Genomic DNA, 23,220 nt, shown 5'->3' on the forward strand with positions numbered 1-23,220 from the left:
AATTTAGCATTTAAAGACAGTCTGCTTTGATTTACTCAGTGAGTTCTTCCAAAAACATGTTACTAAGAATTATTGCTTATTGAATTGGAATTACCAACCATTTTAGAGTTAGTTTTTTTTCTTCAACATCAATATCGGTAAGGTAAAGCAAACTCAAATATTTATTGGGGACTGCAGAAACATAATCATAAAACAAGAAAACACTTGACTTTTTAAATAGACTTTATATTTTAAAACAGTTTTAATTCAGAAAATTTGCAAGTATAGTATAGAGATTTCTCATATATACTATGCCCATTTTTCTCTATTATTAACAACTTATATTAGTATGTTACTTTTGTTTCAACTAATGAACAAATATTGATATATTATCATTAACTGAAGTTCATACTTTCGTCATGATTCCTAGATTTTTACTTGATCATGTCACATTGGTGTTCCAGGATTCCATCAGGATACTGTATTACATTTAGTTGTCATGTTTCCTTAGGCTCCTTAGTTGTGACCATTTCTCATACTTTCCTTATTTTTGAGGACTTCGACAATTTTTGATAATACTGGTCAGGTATTTTGTACGATGCCCCACTGCTAAAATGTGTCTTATGCTTCTCTCAAGATTGGGAGTGTGCTTTTAAGGAAGACCACAGAGGTAAAGGGCCATTTAGTCAACACGACTTATGACTGCTGATGTCAACCTTGATCACCTGGCTGAGGTAGTGGTCATCAGGTTTCTTCACTGTAATGTTTCCCTTTTTTTCTCTTTCTGTATTATACTCTGGAAGGAAATCACTATGCTAAGCCAACAATAAGAAGCAGAGTTATGCTCCCCCTCCTTAGGGTAGAATAGCTACATAAGCTATATGGAAGTTTTCTGCACTGGAGACTTATCTATCCCGCAGCCATTTATTTATTTAGTCACTTGTTTATACCAGTAAGCATCTGTGGACATTAATTTTATACTTGGAGTTATATACCACTTTATTTTGTTGCTCAAATTGTTCCATCTTAACTATTTTGAACTCTTTCAGTGGTTCCTGGGCTTCTTTGACATGGCTCAATCATTGTGGGTTTTAAAAACCACTTCCTTAATTTCTCACACTACAAGAAGGTCTAGTTTCCATCTTTTATATTTCTTGCCCTGGTTCTAGAATTGGTCCTTTCTCCAGGAAGGACCTCCTTTACTGGGGAGTGGTATTAGCACCAAGATCTGGGTGCTACGTTTGCTCATTGTTACTGGAGTGTCATTATTTCTAGGTTGTCTTAGCTGACTGAGTGAAGAGATATGTGTATGTATACTAACAATGTGTATACACATGTCTATACTTTTGTATGTTTCTATGCATATGTACATTAAGCTAAGGATGAGTTTATATTAATGTCTCCAACCCTAATCTATTACCTCATGAATCAGTCTAGCCTTCCTTATCTATAAATTTCACCCTCAACAGAACACTTTACTTCTACAAGTGTGAAAATCAAATCGTAATAACTTTGTTAACCCTTGGGAAGCCATTTGTCTAGCAGAATAATTCCTAAAGGGCATGGTGTATATTGTCAAACTTCAATTTATAGCCAGCAGCAGTTTTTAACGTTAATAGACCTCCATAATTCTGGTTGTGATAAGATGGAGTAGCTGCATGTCTCCCAGGTCTTTTCATTTACCACTAAAACCCTGAAATGAATACAATATATAAGCATAGGAGGCACTGAATAGTGAAAATTGGAAGGCAGACTTACTTCAGGACTTAAGAAATGACATGGCAATTAGTTCCCTCTTTTCTTATTTTCTCTCGCATATCTCAGACAGGGCACCACAGGAGCCTCCAATCCATAACCAGTAGACACAGACAAAAAGAGCTCCAAGAAAACTCTGTGCTTCTTAGCCAAAGTATGGGAAAATAGATTTCTGACAACAGAAAACCTTTCTGGCAGTATGTACACCTCTCCAGCCAAACACTAATGAAACCATAGGTCATGGTTACACCCATGACCCATAACTTTTATTTCAGAGGGACCAGGTAAAGAGTTGATTGTGCATACCACCCTAATCTTGCCCTTCACAAGCAGGCAGCACTCTGGTGTGGTTCAGTGGAGAGCTGAGCCTCCACCCCACCCATCAGGAAGGAGACTTAAGGAGATCATGCCAGATAGAGCTTATTACAAATGGACTCCCTGCACACAGCCATGGGGTCCAGTGGGGAACTAAGCCCCCACCTCTCCTTGCCATCAGCAACAGGATGTTGCAAGTTGGGGGTAAGAAGCACTGTACTTTCCTTTAAAACCTGGGGTCAGGGGAGACCAGTGAGGAGCTAAGCCTCTACATACACCTAACACCAATAGGATAGAATTAAGGTAGTGTAAAGAAAGAGAGTTGACACTTCATTTCCCTCTGCCATGGTTCAGGGGGCCTGTTACAGTGCTGACCCTCCATTCCCATTTGGAGACAACAACGTGATATGAGTGGTCCCATTCTCCTTGGGAAGGTGTCAGCAAGGCCAAAGACAGAGCTAAACTTCTACCTCATCTGTCTGCAGTAAGGCCGTGTGAGTCAGCGTTCCTCTGTTGCCAGTGTGGTATCAGCAGGGCCCAGTGGAACCTGTACATCCCCACACTTGTACCTTTCATGCTACACCCCAATATAGGGGAACTTCCTGCTAAAAATAATAATAAGTTAAAATAAGATCGAGAGTCATATAGCACTCATAATATTCACAATACAATTGAAAACTACTTATTATACCAAGAACCAGGGAATCACAAAATGAATGAAAAAAAATTATGGTCAGCCACACTAACACTGAGACAAATCAGTTGTTGAAATTACCTGACAGGGATTTTAAATAAGATATCACATAAAGGTTTCAAAAACCAATTATGTATTTCTTGAAATAGATGGAAAAATAGAAAGTATAAGCAACAAAATAGATGTTATAAAATAAAAACAAGTAAAAAAAAATAGAGCTGACAAATACAATAACCAAAATAAAAACCTTTGTTGGGTAGGCTCAGGAGTAGAGTGGAGATGACAAAGCATAATATCAGTGACCTCAAGATCAGATCAATAGAATTTACCAAACCTGAAAAACAGAGAGGGAAACATAGGCTTAGTGAAGAAGTGGGCAGGATCTCAGGAACCTGTGAACAAAAAATAAAAAAATAACATCCATATCATCAAACTCCCAGAATGAAAACAGAGAGCCAGTGAGATGGAAAAATTATCTGAAGAAATAATGCAGAACAGTTTCCCCCAAACTGGCAAAAGACATAAACGTACAGATTTAAGAACCTAAGCAAAACTCAAATAGGGTAGACACAAAGATATTCATGCCAAGGCACATCATAATTGAACTTCTGAAATGTAAAGAGAAAGGAAAAAAGTCTGAAAAGCAGACAGAGAGAAACAATGCATTACTTGCAGAGAAACACCAATTCAAGTGACAGCAGATTTCGGATCTGAAACTATGGATGTCAGAAGTATTGGCATAACATGCCTCCAGTACTGAAAGCAAAGAACTGCCATGCACAAACTTCATATCCAGTTTCTTCTTTGGCTTATATTAATGGACTATTAACTAATCTTTCTGTGTCTAGGATTGCAACTACCCTTCTCCAACAATCAAGCCCCAGTATTTCCAAAGTGACCTGTCTAAAACAAACATCTGATCGTGTTATGCAAGTAAAGCTTTCTATCTTCGTCTAACTTGAACTTTTCTGTTAAAAATCATTCAGTGGCTTTCCGTCTTCCTTAGAATTAAATTCCACATCCTTTTCATACATACACAAACCATTCTTTATCTGGCTGCTACCATGCTCTCTGTTTTCTTATTTTTTTACACCCCTATAAGCACTCTTTATACTGGTTGTATATGGCATTTATTTCTATTCTGTTCCTTAACCAATTTCTTTCTTTCTACTGTGAATTTGTCTTCTCTTTGACTCAAAAATTTCCCTCTCCTTCACATTACACATCCATCTCCAGTACTGCCTTCTACAGGAAGACCTGCAAATAACATTCACTTATTATTGGTCCACAGAATGAATTAACACTCTGCTCTCTTTTCCATTGCACTATGTAATAATGTGTACTATCTGGATGCCCCAATAAAGTAAATTATTGATGGTAAGATAATGATTTTAATAAAGATTACACTGATGTCTAACTTAATCCTTGGTATACATTAGGTGTTCAGTGAGTGTTAAATGAGTGATGAATTAATGGTCAACTTGAAATCTTAATTTTTCCTTTTTTTTTTTTTTTTAACTAGGGCTGTATCAAAGATACAAAAATTTTCAGGAGATTAGAGACTTAGGAACTTTGATTTGATTTAATAGAGGAAATTGTTATCAATGCATTAGTACTTAATTACCTCAAAAGAAAACTGTCAACCCAGGAACTAAAGTTTATCCACTTGGACTTACAAGATAACCTTTAATACCCCACTGCCACTGTATCCAATGCTGTCAGAGGCCACCTACATCTCCTGCTACACTCAGCATTCCAGTGCATACTGATAGAATTGTGCCATCACCTGCAAACATCTCTTTAGAACAGGCCAGAAGTGTGCAGGAGATAACATCTCTGGTTGAAACTTTCAATCCGTGACAGAGTGGATTTGGAATATGAACACTTCAGCTTTCCCACCCACTGGTGGGGATAACCCTGAGGAATGTTCTGCAGGGTTTCACAGAACTCCTCTGAGGGACTTGTAACAGTTCCCGCCAAGAGTAACCTGTTCAATGCTGTGCCTCTCTTGGCTTTCTTTCATGCCTCTATTCTCAATTCCCACTCTACTCCTGAGTTTCCTTGCTTACTTCCCAGGAACGGTTTGAATTCAAATTCTTTTGTCAGGCTCTGCTTCTGAGGGAGATCAGTCTCAGACAATCCCAAATCACTTCTAGTCTCCTAATAGCCCAATGTTCCTTTCAGGGCCAACACTGGTACAGATGCTGAAGGCTGGCTCATGGTCTGTCTCTCCTAGATCCTAATGTTTTCAAACAGATGGAAAAGAATATGACATTAAAGATAGAAAAAATGTATATGAGAATGGCCAAGAAGTGGAGGGAATGAGAGATCGTGTCATTTGTTTTCCATAAATGATGAATGATAGTATAGAATTTGTGAACAGATGGTCTATAACAGGTATGATTATAATTTGAGAAGGTTACTCCTTAGTCACCCAGAAGTCTGCTATTATTGTTTCAGAATCACAGTGTTGGAACTTATTGCATAATTTGCTTCACTTTACCCTAATATCCATCTTTCTAAATCTGTCCATCTTTCTAAATCTCTAAGTAGTAGTCAACAGATTTGTTCTCTCCCACCATCTCATCACAAGAAAAGCTACACACACACAATTTTGTGTGTGATGGCAAAGCTTGAACAGACATTAAAAGTCTCTGCAAAATATCCTTCAACAAATTCCAATATTTATGAATAATTAAGTTTAGTCAAATTAATTTTTTGAAGATCTAAGTGAAGATGGAAGAGAAATCTAGATGAAGACTGAAGAACGGAAGTGAATATTTTAAAAAGACAGAAAACTTGCCTTTTTTGCCCGCTACATCACTGACTAGTAGTCAACAGATTTATTCTTTCCCCACCACCTCATCACAAAAAAGCTACACACACACACACACACACACACACACACACACACACAATTAACTAACAAAGACTAACCAGGACTCTTTTGAAGACTCCTTGACTTGAAATCCCAAAATGCAGCCTATACTCGCATCATGTGTTTGTCTTGTGAGAATTCATACTTGTAAACTATAAAATTTCCTGAAGTTATGATACTGTTCAAAAGATGGATGCTTGAACATTTGCTTAAAATTTTTAAAAAGTGAAACTTATATGTACAGATAATTTCCCTTTCTCTTGCTATCTCCATTTCAGTTTCCTGACTTTGTGAGAACCCTGGTTTCCCCAAAGAAGCGATTTCTGATAGAAATCTGAAGGTCATCTCCGAGAAAAAAGAGATCTACTACAGTCAATGAATTAAAGACAAGAAGGTTTCCAATCAGGTAGGAACACTAATTCTCAAACATTTAATTACCTTAAAAGAAGTATGCTGAGAACTGGCTATGGTATGACTGTCTGAAAAAATAGGTATCTAACCTACCCTGCAAGGAACCTGTTCACCATCCCATTGGTGGTTGTGATGTTTATCCGACAAAACCTTGGAGGGAAACTCATACAATAACAGCACGATGCTTTTTTCTATTTTTAGCTTGTTGTTACTAAGTACACTTAGTGAGCTCCATGCCTGTGGTTTAATCCCGGGAGGTTAGGCCTGTGGAGCAGCAGATTAACCCTTTCAGTGTTTTATTTTAAAATAAATCATTTTCATAGGTTGTCTCCGTGATCCTCTATGAAGGTCACGAAAATTATGGGTCATGGTGCCATTTAGTTCTATAAGAGAAACAGTCCTAATGAACGATGTGAGGAAGTCGTCTTGGTTCCTATGGGGCACTTCTCATCTTGGTCTTGGGACAATCAAAGTGAGCGCATATAGAGAGTTGGCAGGGAGGTGAATGGAGCATGCGAAAGGGGAGCTCTGTTTTCATTTATCTATGCACGTCAGCATCCCACTGAGAATTTTCTTTTCATTTGCAATTTAAGACCAACACTTGGGGCAAAAGGACATCCCATTTTATGGAAAGAAAAGAAAAAGATAGCAGTAACATCATAATCAGTGGCTTATCTTCTCATTTGCAGTTATATTAATATATACTTACTAATGTATATATATTTAGCACAGCACTTGATCCCTAGTCAGTACTCAAAATGAAGACACATAATGAATAGTGGATGAATGAAGGAAAAAAGTTTGTCCTTGTATTGCTTTGTGTGTTGGCTTCTGTAGTCTCAGAACCCAGCACTATAACTAACACATAAAATGTGGGCCATAAAACTTTTTGAATGAATGAATAAGTCCCCGTGATTCTAAGGACAATTATAAGACCAACACAAAACACATATTTGCCAAGTTCTATGACAGAATTATCTGTGACATGAAAGCCTGAATCTGAGTCTGCTGATATAGCTGACCATTTTTCTAGTTCTGAGACTGCTTTTTAATAATTTACGTGTTATCCTTTACATTTAGGCATAGTACCTTCATTAGATTTACTATTCAATGATTTGGCCTTGGGGAGAAAATCCATCAGATAAATTTCTTAACTATATTACTTACAAACTTCTTTTTTTCAAATTTATAACTGATACAGTAATTGTACATATTTATGGGGTATAGTGTGATGTTTAATGCATGTATACATTGTATAATGATCAAATCAGGGTAATTGGCATATCCATCATTTTAAGCATTTATTATTTCTTTGTGGGGATAACATTCAGAATCTTCTCTTCTAGCTATCTTGAAATATACAATACATTGTTATTTGCTATAGTCACCCACTGTAAAACATATTTGTTAGAGCATTTTTATAATGACACAGTTAAGGGCAATTTCAGAATCACTAGCTGCTAAAATTGTTATGTATACTTTTCCATGGGTAGTACAGCTGCAGCAGCTATTTCTCTACATTCTGCTGTTGCTATCTCCTGCATTTCCAAGAGAGAACAAAATCCATTTCATTAAAGAAGGAAATGTAAAATTTAGCATAATCCAGTTACCACAAAACCAAAACATTCACACACACTCTTCCAGGTGTGAAAGTGAACTAGTGATCTAAAATAGCACCCTGAAACTCGTTTCAAAATGAGAGGACATTTACTCATATTTGATTATTTTATTCTTTTATTAATTATGATATTCAGATATACTTACTAATAACAATTCTGTATTGTTAGATGGAGCATTAGCTATGTACCATTTTTGTCTTTGTATGTACTTATCAGTGAGCTATGAGATTGCCTCCCACACCTTATTCTTTTCCTGCATTCTCTTGGGAACAGGAGAAGTAGCTATCAGTTGTTTTTAAAATTTCTACACAGCTGAAAGACTAGTATCACTTAAATAAAGATAGGAAATTGCCCCAAAGTAGGGAGCTTCATTAGGTAGCATAAAGTTCTCATGTGAGAAAGGAAGAATTTCTTTTCTCAGCTGAAAGGTCTCTGAGTACAAAATATTCATAAATCAATATATCTGTGGTTTTGGATTAGATCTCCATCTCTACAATTAATGTCTAAGGGTTATCTTCGGTGACCAGGAAATTTTTATTTTAAAAACATTATTATATAGTATTTGAAACATGCAAAGTAATGCATGCAGATCTGTTATATGTAAGTTATGAAATGTAATAAAAATAAACTCTTGCAAACACACCACCAAAACTAAGAACTAGAATCAACACTGCTGAATCTTTCTTTTTGGTTTTCTCTGGTTCTTTTTTCTTTCTGTCATAAATAGCGTAATTCTGCTCTTGGTTTTATATTAACATTCATTTAATTTTTATGTATTTTTTTTACTAAGTATGGTTTGTTTTGTGTTTTATAAAATTGGCGTCATGCTTTATGTAACTGTTTGCTTTTTTTCACTCAACATTATTATGTTTCTAAGGTATACCCATTTTGTTTTAGCTAGTATTTATTCGTTGTTACCACTGTATAATACTATGTTGTATAAATGTAAAAAATGTGTATATTATCCTGTTGATGTTATTTGAGTGGTTTTGGATCTATTATTAACAATATTTTATGAGCATGTATTTTTATGTCTCTTGTTACACACATGTAAGATTTATCTTAACATGTGTAACTAAGATTAGAACTGCTGGGTAATTGGGAATTTGAATATCCAGCTTTAAAAGATAATGCCAAAATGGTTTTCAAAGTTACTGAATCAAGTTGCAGTCCTATGATTCTACAGCCTCACCAGATAGATCAGCCAATCTAGTTAGCATAAAACCTCAATTGATCTTTGTGCTGGTTTGCTAGGGCTTCCATAACAAAATACCACAGAGTCTGTGGATTCAATAACAGACTTTATTTTTACACAGGTCTGGAGGTTAGAAGTCCAGAAAGGTGTTGGCACGTTTAGTTTCTCCTGAGGCCTCTCTCCTTTACTTGGAGACTACTGCCTTGCTGCTATGTCATTGCGTGGCTTTTTCCCTGTTTGCACGCATCCCTGGAGTCTTTTTCTTCTTAAAAGGAATCCAGTCATACTGGATTAGAGCCTCACGCTTAAGACCTTATTTAACCTAAATGACTTCTTTAAAGAGCCTATCTCCAAATGCAGTCAACTGAGGACTGAGGCTTCAACATATGAATATCTGGGGAACATAATTCAGTGTCTAATAGTTTTAGTTTGCATTTCTCTAATTACCAATAGGTTGAAAATCTTTTCATCTGTTTAATAGTCACTATGTTTCCTATTCTGGAAAATTGTGAAGAATATCTTATTTTCATTTTCTATTTATCTTTTCATACTTATTTCTCATTGTTATCAAGTTAAATAGGTTTTTAGAGCTTGAGCTTATATCTACCATCATGCTAATGTTATCTGTTAATAAGAGTCAATTTTCTTAACAAAGAAGAATAAATGTAAAAAGGTTTTAAATGTTGTAGGTCTGCTCTGTTCCACAGAAGTTTCTGTGATAATGGGAATGTTCTCAGTGCTGTCTAACACTGTATCCATTAGCCTTGTGTTTTTTTGAAAAAATAAATGTAAATTAAATTAAATTAAATTAAAATTTCAGTACCTGGGTCAAACTAGGCTACATTTTAAGGGTTCAGAAGCCACATGTGGCTAATGAGTGAAGTGTGCAGCTTTAGATGTTAGACAATGGACCTCTACTGTCCCAGAATTTTGTCTTTGACAATGGCATAGTGAGATATTTTATATAACAGTTATTCTGGCATTAAAAAGAAAAGTTAACTACCATTAGACTCAGCAATCACATTACTGGCTATATACCCTGGAGGAATATAAATCATTCTATTATAAAGACACATGCATGCAAATATTCTTTGCAGCACTATTTACAATAGCAAAAACATGGAATCAACCTAACTGCCCATCAGTGATAAACTGGACAAAGAAAATATGGTACATATACACCATGGAATACTATGTAGCCATAAAAAAGAATGAAGTAATGTCTTTTGTGGGGACGTGGATGGAGCTGGAGGCCATCATCCTTAGCAGACTAATTCAAAAGGAGAAAACCAAATACCATATGTTCTCACTTATAAGTGGAAGCTAAATGATGAGAATTCCTGAACACAAAGAAGGGAACAACAGACACTGGGGCCTTTTGAGGGTAGAGCGTGGAAGGAGTGGGAGGAGCAGAAAAAATAAGTATTGGGTACTAGGCTTAGTACCTGGGTGGCAAAATAATCTATGAAACAAACCCCTATGACATGAGTTTACCTATATAACAACCTGCACATGTACCACTGAACCTAAAATAAAAGTTTAAAAAGTTAACCAAAATGTAAAAAAAAAAAAAAAAAAAGGATAAAGGAAAGTTAGTTATTTCTAATTTTTCAAAGTAACCTATACGATAACAATTTATATCCTAAACTACTTCTTGACATAAATGTTCACTTTATGGTGAGGTTCATTGTCCCAAAATGGCACATAGCAAAGTATCAAGAGGTACCCTTATTCCTAATATGCTGTAATAGAATGAAGACTTTATCTGGTCTTTAGTTTAATTGGATATTGATCTGTATTAGTCTTCATATTCAAACATATTCAAAATTATCTGCTAGTCCCGTGATGGTTGTCTTTGTTTCGTTAAGCTAATATCAACATGTATAAATAAAGTTTTGATTGTTTTCTCCTAAAATCTCCTATCTGTCCATGTGGAAATGCATCTCTTACTTTTTCACCCTCTTATAAGCTCTTCTTAAAATTTAATCTTCATGAGTCTTATTTCTCCTAGCTCTAGTTACTTATAATTTTATTTTAAAATGTAAGATATCACCAATAAGCCCCTTTTTAGTCATTTTATAGATGACTTATAGATGATTGAAAGATATTCCAGTGTGTTCAAGTAATAAATAATACTCAGTAATCAGAAAACCTGAGTCTTAGTCTTCACCCATAAAAATGAACCATGTGAATTCAAGTAAGTCATTTTATATGTAAACTTTATTCTGATTCTAAAATTGTTATGATCGTTTATAAAATAATGTTTCACTTTTGACAAGTCACAAGCCTATAAAGTTTTTAAAATCTATTTTAAAATTAGGAAGACTCAAATATTTTCCCCTGAATTTGATATTAAACTGTAATCATTCGTCTTCACTTACAGCATGCTGTAGCTGCAGTTAATAGAAAGACAAAATATTATGTCTTAACATTGTGTATTTGTATGTTAAATGAACACTTTTCTTTAAAATCATGTTCTACCTAAATTCTTGATGCCTTTTACACATTTCCAGTTCCTATGTTGTTACAATCAATCACTTGTAATAGAAAAAAAAAAAAAATCATTCTTTTTTTTCTGTCTGCTAAAAGCTCTCTTTAGAGTATCAAGTTTTAAGTTATTAATACAACAAACTTTGGAAAATAAGCTCTCATAATTTCCAACATTAATGCTTTGTTTGACTGGCTTTTAGAACACCATACTCTCATAGTTTTCTTCCTTTTTCACTTCGCATTTCTTTCTGGTCTCCTTTGTGATGCCTCCATTTCTTAGTGTTTATTGCTAGAGTGCCCTAAAACTCATTCCTGGCCCTCTACAGTTTTCTGTCTGTGCACATGAGTTTTATTCTGCCATTGCTTCAATAGGCAGATGACTATGACTCCCAAATTTATACCTCTAGCCTTCAACACTCACCTAAGCTTGAGACTCATAATTTCCATTTCCTACTAAATATCTCTACTTTATATATCACAGACACTTCAGAATTAGCAAATACTATGAAATAGTTTACTTTTTTCTATCACTTTCACTCCAACTGTTTCCATCTCCATAACTCATCCATTTGCTCAAGTCAAAAGCTTTGTATTCATCCTTAAACTTTCTCTTTCCCACAATTTCTACATCTAGTTCATGAGAAACTCTTCCACCTCTAACTTTAAAATCTATCCTGAATCCCTGTACCTCTCACCGTCTTCACCCTACTGCAAGCCATCATTGCTTGCTTCACCTAGTGCAACAGGCAGTCTCTTACAGGATCTTCCTCCTTCCCCTCTTGCCACAGCCCTTCTAGTTTATAACCAGTACAATAGCCAGAATAATCTTCCAAAGAAATTTAAACCAGGTAACATTACTGTCCAAAACCCTGGCTCCCATCACTTTTAAAATAAAAATTAAACTGCCTTCTTTGACCTACATGGCCTTAGTCAATGTTCCTTCTGCCTTACTGTCCAAACTCATTTACCACTTTCTCCCTCACACACTCACCTCTAGAATGTTTTTCCCTAAAAGACTTTTCCAGCATCAGGACATTTGCACTTGTTATTTTCTGAACCTGGAAGACCTGTAAGATTCCTCAAAATAAGATCTCAGAAGATACTTGCATTTTCATTTTGTGGAGACATTTGGTGAGAGACATTTTGCAAAAGATAGATACATTTTACTTTGGAGGGTATGTACACATTTAGCCATGAGCAAGTTTATTGAATAACAAATACAAAAATGATAGAGTGAAGGTGTGTATTTTAAAGAGAGAATTTGAGGAATTGTAGGCATGTGAGTTACACCATGGCCTCAATATTTAATGCATGAGAATCACCTGAGGTGAGTTCCAGACAACCATTTCCACCCATAAAGATTCTGAACAGGAAATCAAGAAGGCCTGAGGACCTGCCTTTTGACAAGGTCTTCAGGTGATTCTGCTGCATATGGTTTTACAGACAACCCTTTGAGAAATACCAAGCTGATATATTTGTTCAGATAAACATGGGCTGGTGCAGAGCACCAATGGTATGCAATTGACCAGCACATTATATGAATCTTGAGTGGCCAAAGATGAAGAGGATCCAATAAATACCACTACAGATACTATCCCAAGCACTCTTGGCATGGAGACTTGAAAATCCATTCACAGACATGAACTGTTAATCATTGAATTGTGCTATATAATTTTTTAAGTTGTGAGGTATTAAAATATTTAGATAAATATTATAAATTTTGTCACACATTTTATTGCTATAAATGATGCATACATATGTCATAATTATAAAGATACAGAGCATATAGATATAGATATGTAAAGAATATGTAATCTAGGCTTAATTATTTAGCTGATACTGCATATTGTCTTTATAACTTCCTAAAGAGCCACTTCTAATATTTTTAGGAAAAAATATTGTTTTTCTCCATTCTTTACCACTTTCCTTTCCTCATCCTCTTCCTTGTCCTTTCCCTTCTTAAACAATTTAGTCCAAAAGCCATTGGATGAGGCCTAGTAAGCCTTTGACACCATGGGCAGGGTGAGTGTACAGGGGATTGCAATGGTTAGGCATTGGCTATTAAAGCCCAAGAAGTAGAAGGAGGGTGTCTGCATGGAGGAGCCTAGTGTGAGATATTGAAAGTTATTGGAGGGAGAGGGGCATATACATGGGGGACTGGCCACAGCAACCACTCAATACAGATAGTTATAGTCTGTGCTAGGTGGGGAGAATGTTGTATGGGGTAAAAAAGTGGTAGCAACAATAATTTGTTAAAATACAGGGAGATTGATCTAGTAAGTGAGAATATTAAAGACGAAGGTAATCAGTATTTCTCATTGTCTGAGGAGGAAGTTAAAGTATAATATAGGCAAAAGCTAGAATGAACTCTGGTGCTGGATGAAAATGGGGGAATGAAAGTGTTGGTTTTCAATATATATAGCAAATATAGAATTAAACATAGATGTAAAGTATATATGTGTGTGACTATAATGTAGATGAAGATGTTTTCACATGTATGTATGTATGTCTATATACACATAAATCCCATAGCTCAGTCTATTGCAAAGGCCTGGAGCAGCTATTCCCCAATAGCAATGAGCACACCTAGTGTCCAGATCTTGGTGTCTAGATACAATTCTCCTATTGAAGGAACCAGAGCTTTCTGGAGAAATGTCTGATTCAGAGCAGAGAAAGCATAAGATGACCCTAGAACATACTGTTCCAAGAATTAAGAAACATATCAAAGAATGATGGAGAGATGTCAAAGGACATCTCTGGAAGGAATTTCCCCTGGGCAAATCTTGAACAGTCTGAGCGTCAAAATAAGTAATAATAGAAACTCGTTATAGTTAATTTAATAAAATGGTCAATGAGTTTATATCAGTATAAATAAACTGAATACATTATGTTTGGTGAGAAATAGGATATTTACATAAGCACAAAGTATCTTGCCACAAAATGTATTAATGTTAAAAAAAGAAATAAATAACTTTACAGTGGAGAAGACTGGCACCTTTTAATCAAATGAGTACAATTAGTATCCCAATAAGGGTACAAATTAAAAGTTTGCCCAAGTTGTCTATTGATAGAATGTGGTGCGAATAGAGCTTCACTGTGATTTTCCTGCCAAAGAACACATCTTCTGAATCTAATCATGAGACAAACACAAACAGCTAAATCCTACAAAATAACTAGTCTGTATCTTTAAAGGTCTTAAGGGTATGAATTTCAAGGGAAATCCAAGAAAAATTACCAGATAAAAGAGATTAAGAGAGGACAACTCAATGAAATGTGATTTTAGGCTAATCCTTTTGTTATTAAGGGCCTTATTGGGATAATTGACAAAATTTAAACAAGTCTGAGGTTTAGACAGTACTATAGTAATGTATCAGTATTAATTGTCAGATTTTCTTGTTAATAGTTGGATATGTTTGTAGGAAGTGTTTGGGGTTGACAGCTTACTCTCAAACGGCTTGAGAAATAAGCCATTTTTACTGTATTTTTTACTGTCATTTCAACGTTTCTGTGTGAGATTGTATTTAAAAAATAAAGAACAAAAGACAAGTCATCCTTGAGTCAGATAATCTTTCTTTAGGCAGCTAGTATAGCTAAAAGCTGTTTACAATGCTAGTCAGCTTCTAGCCTAGTGGTGCTAATCTCTCTTGCTAATGCCATGTAATTCCAGAAATATTTCTTTCTTTTTTTCTTTTTTCTTTTTTTTTGAGGCTTTGGGATTTTTTTTCCTAATGATGTTTGTATTAGTCCATTCTCACACTGCTATAAGGACATACCCAGGAATGGGTAATTTATGAAGGAAAGAGGTTTAATTGAGTCACAGTTCCACATTGCTGGGGAGGCCTCAGGAAACTTAAAATCATGGTGGAAGGCATCTCTTCACAGGGTGGCAGGAGAGAGAATGAGTGCAAGCAGGGGAAATGCCCAACACTTTTCAAACCATCAGATCTTGTGAGTACTCAACATTACAAGAACAGCATGGGGGGAACCACCCCCACAATTCAGTTACCTCCCTCTTGATCCCTCCCACAACACGTGAGGATTATGGGATTACAATGGAAGATGTGATTTGGGTGGGGACACAAAGCCAAACTGTGGCAATGTTTTTTACTCTACAAACATCTATAAAATTAGTAAAGTTCTCTATATTACAATAAAATCAACAAGATTCATAAGAATGAAAATAAGTTCTTCAAGAATTTTATATATTTCTACCTGCATTCAAATTGGAATAAATAGGCATGAAATTCATAAGAAAAACATACCATAAGAAGCATTCACACTCACAAACTCAAAACAGTTGAGCATGTTTACCCTGTAAGAGGGCGATGATAAAACAGCAGGGTGACAACTATATGTCCGAACAGAAATGCGACCTTTTAAATCATCCATGTCAGGCCAGGTAACAGCTGGGCAATTCAGCAAACACATTTTTAAAAAATTCCTGTTTTCAATGATTTCTTAAATCCACACTTAGAAAAATGAAAAACTTCTCTTGAACTCTCAGAATCCTGGGCACTTATTAGTTAAAGCAAAGCTGTTGTCCTATTGGCCTATACCTGGTTATAAATAGCAGCAAGACATGAGAACACCCAGGCACACTGAATGGGCTTTCTAAATATAGTTTTTTCTTACTTGAAAGGCCTTTTAGAAGAATACCATACTTCGTGAAAACTTGCCCTTTATGAAGAGCACACAGACACTAAGGTCAGCAATTTTTAGACCTCGAAAAGTTTTAAAATATTTCTTTAGTTTGAGAATCCACATTTTGGAGGCATGAAAACTGAAGTGCAGAGAAATTAATATTTTTCCCAGCATCAGATGGCAAGCAAGTACTGTAAAAATTATGGCATTGAATCTCCTGTCTTTTAATCAATTGAATGAAGCTTGTAACAGATTGCAGTAACTGCTTATTTTCATTGCCCTCAACACTACGTTCCTTCTATGCCTCATCCGTCTTGCTTTTGTGAGCGGGATGATAGTATTATCTGCAAGTATTAGGTGTGAGAAATATTTTTCAATTTTACTTTTTTGTAACTCACTCTTGAAATGCTGTTTCTGTGTTAAAAATTTGTGAGAGCATTTTCCTTTCTTCTTTAAATGACTCTGCTTGCATTTGCACTCTCTTACAGGTGAATTACTGTGTAACACTAGTATAAAAACACATTTTAGTAGAGGAGATTATAGTTGGAGACAATAAGGTGGGGACTAGAGTTGTCCTACCTTAGAGGGAGATGGGAGAGAGAGACAATGTTGGCTGGACCTAATCTATTCTAGCCTTCCTTAACCTATTTATGCCTAGTGTTCCATTATTGGGACGCTAAACTTGTGGGAGTCATTTACATCCCACTGCTCAAGGTCATCACCAAAGTCTGATTTTTCACAAAAGAAATTTGCAACCTCTGGCATTAATGGGTTAATTGAAGTCCCAGAGTGATTTCTGTTGTTTGCATTGCCACAGGCGAGGGAATACAGAAAGCAACAAGATTTTCGTGTTTTCCCGTTTCATATTAATTTCCTAGGGATTTCTATAAAACTTAAAAAATGTATGTAAAACAGCTTACCTTTAATTTTCCCCCACTCATTTGCATTTTAACATGTTGATAAGTAGCATTTAAACTCAATAGTTATGCTTAACCCTGTTCTATAATTTCTAAAAGTACTAGGAAGAGTGTGTGTGTGTGTGTGTGTGTGTGTGCGTGTGTGTGTGTGCTGCCTTTGCAACCAATAAAATAAAGCTCTCAGTTGAAAAACAATTATTATCATGTAGATAATAATCAGATTTGATAGTGGGGCCAGCCATTGGTAAGTTTAAAAGTCACCCTAGGTGACTTATATATGCAGCTGGTGGAACATCTCTATTCAGATGAAGCACTTAAATGGAAGTATAGCCAAGCAAGGCTATAATTTCACATCTGAAACCTGTTTTATCCTGAGTCATTTGCATAGTGCTTATTCTATGTGTTTATAGTGTCTTTGGTTGTGTTATAAATTATTAAAAGTTGGTGTGAATTAAAGAAGTAACATGCAATGATTAAAGCCTAGAAGATAAGCACCAGATCTTCTAATTATCACTCAAATGAGTTTGGTTGACACAAAATATTATGGGAATTAGACACAAACATTGTTAATGCATAATGCTGAAATAAAAAATCTTATGTAAATATGAAAGACATTCCAATTTGTACCACAAGGTAATGAATTCAAGCATTTTTATTTTTAAGTATTTACTTTGTACTTTATTTTAAGTATGTACTTTGAATTGTGCATAAAACACTTTTCTAAAATTTAGAGTGCAAACTAGAAAATATAAATCTCAAGTAGTTTATATTGTAGTCAAAGCAAGATTTTGAGATCCTTAATGTATCAGTTCACAGAAACCTCTTCATCAGATGGATTGGTATTTATTTGTTATAATTAATGTTTACCATTTTAAATAGTTTCTTCAATATTCCTGGTAATGGAATAGAGTCATAATAATAATTTCTAGTCTTGATAATAGAGTCAGTAGTAGAGTTGCTCATATTGATTGTAATTTTGATAATATACAACATGTCATGAGTTTTCCAGATAACAACTTGTCTCTTGGCCAAAATAAATACACATATTGTTTATCTTGTTACCTTATACAATTTTTTTATTTTATTAATATAGTGATTTGATCACATCTTTTCACTAATATTTAAAAATAGTTCAGTGGATAATCTCATTTTGAACTGTCTATTGATTGCTATATTCTTTATATATTTTCTATATATGGGTATATTTCTCATTAGCCAAATTAACACTTTCTTATTTACACTTACATTTAAATCACATTTCTGTTCTTCAGCATTTTCTTTTATCTAGAGCCTATTCTACTGACTTAAAATAGCCTGAAAAATTTGAAAATTCTATTTAAAACAAGTGTATGAAAAATCTTTGAAATAATTTATAACAGTGTCAGAGAAAAAGAGGATTACACATTGTACTGAAAAGCGTGCCATTAATAAAAAGATTAACAAAAAATTCTAACAACATTCAGACAGGTAATAGCAATGAAAAACACTAATTATGATACTGAACAATTACATTTGCAAAAAATGCTATATAGGAAATTAGCATCTGCAGAGAAGATATTATAAATTGGCAGTGATTATGTATAGATTTAAAATATGTTGAAACATGGTCATGGCAACTGTTTTTCTTTTTGGCTGAAAAGAGGCATATTGAAGTGTTTAAGCACTTTTTCAGTAGGAATAGATATTTAGACACTACAGAAAATGCTTGCAGAATAGCAGATATTAACATGTGTATGAAATATGTGTTTTTAATTAATGCATTTTCATTCATTCAGAAAAGATCACCGAGTTTAACTTAAATGTAGCATTGTGACATACTAAAATGGCATTCTTAGACTTTCCATATTGCTGTTCCTTTTGCCTTCACCAAACAGCACTGGCCTCTCATTTATCCAAGTTAGAAATCTAGACACAATTCTAAAATTTGTCAACCTAGAATCCCCTACCTTCATGCTTCCCACTCAATAAATCACTAATTTCTAACTCTCCTATTTCATCAGGCAGTCTGCTCCACTGTACCCCTGCTCTCTTATTCTCAGGGCCTAGCATCTCTGCCTCAACCTGCCAATCGAAGTCACTAGTTCATTATGAGCAGGACCATTTTTAAGCTTTCCTCCATCCTGGGCAATTGCACTTTTGAAAGCTCCACACTACATTTTATCAAATATGTTAAAATGTACCAAATCACATATTTAATATAATTTATTACATAACTAAGTAGGAGATGCATTTCATGAGTTGTAATATTAGTGCTGATAATATTAAATAAACATACTTTTAATCTCAATTTTGCATTTTAAAAAATATTTTGGAAGCCTTTTTTTAGGTGTCAATATTTGTGTAGGTCTTTCTCAAACTCATAGTCTCCAGAGAGTGTGCTTTTACTATCACAATGCAAAACAGCCCTGACAGTGAGTTAACTGAATATGAGGACCATCACCTGGATAATTAAACCAGATTTGTGGGAGATGGAATAGGAAGTGTTTCTAGAACAAATACAGAAATCAAGAAAAAGATAGTGGTGTCATTAATACTCTGCATAGCAGATCATAATATTCAAAACCCAGATACTGTTGAGATATCAATAGACTGTCACCCTATGGCGTAATACGTCAAAACATAATGTAAACTACTTACATATTTAAAAAGAAATATTGATAGCAAGCCATTAACAGAAAATGAAGTAAGTTTATACCCCAATGCAAATATTGGAAAATGGTAACTGTAAATGGTTAAATCACCTACTAGTTTTGTGACTTAAGATTTCTAAACCTTTATTATTTAATCTTTAAAAGTGAAATAATGAGAATACTATTTGGAGAGAGTTGTTAAGAAATTTAAATTATATAATCCATATACAAAGAGTGTGTATCTGGCACATATGTGATATTTATTTTTGTTATTACTATTATTCATGAGGCACTACTAAATCGTAGCAGTTTTGTTATTCTTACGGTCAGTATTATATCTTGGAACAGACTAGAAAATGTTACTGAGCTTGACTGGATCCTTTTTGTGATTTTAAAGATGAAAAGTTAATATAAGTTATTTTGAGAACTGTGTCAGTGTTCTAAACGCCTTTGAAAATCTAAATATTTATTTAACATAGAAGGAAAAGTCATAGATAAATGAGAGGTTATAGATTTTAAAAGTATCTTTCTTCTTTAGACTCTTACAGAGCCAGTTAAGAAAAATATAAAATAAATAATTTGGCAAGTGTTATATAACAAAGAACACCACCAGCCCCAGGGCCCTTAATGCGTTTGTGATTTTGATGTGAATAAACCCTGGTCCCCTTTCTGACGTCAGTACTGCCGCTGACTGGGTAAGACATTGGTCAAGTCGATTAACCTCTCGCTGCTTTCGTTTCTTCTTTTGTAATGTGCAGGTAATATTACTTGTCACTTGCCAACTAGCAGTACCTCTGCAGCTAATTAACTGTCTCAGCAGGGATATTGCAAAGATTAGCAGATAAATGATTTATAATCCCTTTGAAATATTAAATAAATGAATAAATGATATAAAAAGCCCTAACAAGAGAACAAAACAAATTGTTCTATGTTTTAATTTGCTACTTTCATCATATATATTTGATAAAAAACTTAAAAGAGGGAGCCATCAACAAAGTGAAAATAGGTTAGATTACTCGGGACTCTAGTTGCTTTCTATTGCTGTTATTTTAAACAGTATTTTGTTATAATTGTGAATATAAGAAAAGAAAGTGCTAGAGATCATAATTGCATTTATCTTCTTAAGTTTATAAAAAATATTTTATTAGACAGGAAAATGAACTGGGTAAGAATAAGGACACAAGCTCTCTTAGCCTAGTTTTACTGTGAACAACTGTATGACCTCGATCAAGTTACTTAAACAAGGAGGATCTTGAGTAAGATAATCAAGAATAATCTACACAATACGTTTTGTGGATTTAGGAACAAAATACAAAACTCTGTGCCATGTGTTGCAGTGGATTTGAAAATCAAAGATCCAGAAATATAATATAAAGAGGTCAACGTGAAAATAATAAATTCTCATATAAGACAGAATTAAATCAACACGATAACAAAGTTATTTATTCTACCTGGAGATGGAGAAAGAGTGTAACTGGAAAGATGAAAAAGGTTGAGAAGACCAACAGGAGAATACCAAGAGTATTACATGTGCTGCTGTGATTGGACCTTATTATGAACAGGAGGGATACTGTGAGAAATGAGGCTAGTAAAGTAGATTGGCTTCAAACTCTTAAGGGCCATCAAAAAATTGAACTATGTTTTGTGGGTTCCTAGGAACAAGTGAGGATTTTTGAGTACTATTTATGTTTTATAAAGTTAATTCTGCTGACCCTTTAACGGGTAAATTGGAGAAGATTTAGGTAAGTTGAATTGTTAGCCTACAGTTGCAACAGTCAAGAAAGAGAGAGATGATGAAGGTTGTTGCCAGAACAATGGAATGAAGAATATTTAAGAGAGATTGAATAGATGGAATTAACTACTGAGGTTTGAGAAATTATTGGATGTGAAGAATTAGTGAGAGGGAGTAATTGAATACAATTCTGAGATTTCTATTATTGATACCTGAGAAAATAGTGGAGATATAAACAAAATAATAGAAAGAATGAACAGTTTTGTGAGTAGAGGTGGAGATGAGGAAAGCAAGAGATCCCATTTTGAACATACTGAATTTGAGATTTTAAAGACATCCATAGTGGAGTATTTAATAGTCAGTAGAAATTCTCTAGTGAAGCTTTAAAAAAAGTATCAGGCCCCAGAATTATAGATTTGAGTAGCATCATTTTACAGGTGACAGTTAAGGTTATTAGGGTAAATGGGATTACCAGAAAGAGCATAAAAAACAAAAAGGAGAATAAAGATTTATTTTAAGAGATAAGTAGTGGGAAAATCAAGAACTACAGGAAGATTATAAAGCAACCAAAAGACTACAGTAACTACGGCAGCCAAGGGACAAGAACATTTCAAAAAGAAAAAAAAGACCAGGCATGGTGGTTCACACATATAATCCCAACACTTTGGAAGGCCAGGGTGAGTGGATCACCTGAGGTCAGGAGCTCGAGGCCAGCCTGACCAACATGGAGCAACCTCATCTCTACTAAAAAAACAAAATTAGTTGGGCATGGTGGCACATGCCTGTGATCCCAGCTACTCAGGAGACTGAGGCAGGAGAATCGCTTGAACCTGGGAGGCAGAAGTAGCGGTGAGCCAAGTTCGTGCCACGGCACCCCAGCCTGGGCAACAAGAGCAAAATTGCAAAAACAACAACAACAAAAAGAACAATAAAAAACTGCCGTGTAAAATGCTATATACAATTTGATATGAATGACTATTGTGAAAAGACTTGCATGTGGTGAATAATCTGTAGTGATAGTTCCTGAGAAAACAGTTCTCCTTAGTTAATAGATATATGTGTAAAATTACAAGAGGAATTAAAAATAAAGCAGTGTAGAGGAAGCAGGGAAAACTAGTATCTACCTCTTTTCCTATATGAGAGTAAATGAAATAAAAAGAGATGAATGTCTTAAAGAACATGCAGGGTTGATTGTTCCATTGCACTCCAACCTGGGCAACAAAGCGAGACCCTGTCTCAAAAAGAAAGAGAAAAAAAGAAAGAAAGAAAGAGAAAAAAGGCCGGGCGCGGTGGCTCAAGCCTGTAATCCCAGCACTTTGGGAGGCCGAGACGGGAGGATCACAAGGTCAGGAGATCGAGACCATCCTGGCTAACACGGTGAAACCCCGTCTCTACTAAAAATACAAAAACTAGCTGGGCGAGGTGGCGGGCGCCTGTAGTCCCAGCTACTAGGGAGGCTGAGGCAGGAGAATGGCGTAAACCCGGGAGGCGGAGCTTGCAGTGAGCTGAGATCCGGCCACTGCACTCCAGTCCGGGTGACAGAGCGAGACTCCGCCTCAAAAAAAAAAAAAAAAAAAAAAAAAGAAAGAGAAAAAAATAGAGAGTTAAAAGATATAAGATTTTATACAGGGAAGATGTAAGCGATTTGAAAGATGCTAAAGAAGTAGCTGAAGTAAAATTGTGACTCCAGAAGCAAGAGGCAGAATTGAAGGAATGATAATGGAGGAGAAGATAGAATCAAGAGTACCAGTCAGGTATTAATAATGGTGGGCAAAAGGACTCTTGAATAAAGAGATGGATGACTTTAAATGTGACAATAAAGAAAGAGGATTGAAGATGAATGATGACCTTGGTCTCCACAAAGTTATTAGGTAAGATTTGCTATGGGGAGTAAGAAAGCAAGATACAAATAAAATTTAAAGAGCATAGAAAAAAAAAAAAAAGAAATTGTTTTTATTAGGGAT

General features: G+C 35.1%; 1 protein-coding gene across 2 annotated transcripts in view; it reads left to right on the forward strand.

The window, feature by feature from the left end:
- Positions 1–23,220, forward strand: part of PKIA (cAMP-dependent protein kinase inhibitor alpha) — an 88,988-nt gene that overhangs the window by 50,513 nt on the left and 15,255 nt on the right. The window contains exon 2 of one of the 2 annotated variants that reach the window (XM_010367770.2): positions 5,900–6,027. The gene's annotated coding sequence lies outside the window, so the exon portion shown is untranslated. Of the gene's footprint in view, positions 1–5,899; positions 6,028–15,963; positions 16,041–23,220 lie in introns of those variants that run through there. The other variant, XM_010367771.2, reaches the window with a different exon arrangement.

This window comes from Rhinopithecus roxellana, chromosome 9 (assembly GCF_007565055.1).
Source record: "Rhinopithecus roxellana isolate Shanxi Qingling chromosome 9, ASM756505v1, whole genome shotgun sequence".
Taxonomy (NCBI): Eukaryota; Metazoa; Chordata; class Mammalia; order Primates; family Cercopithecidae; genus Rhinopithecus; species Rhinopithecus roxellana.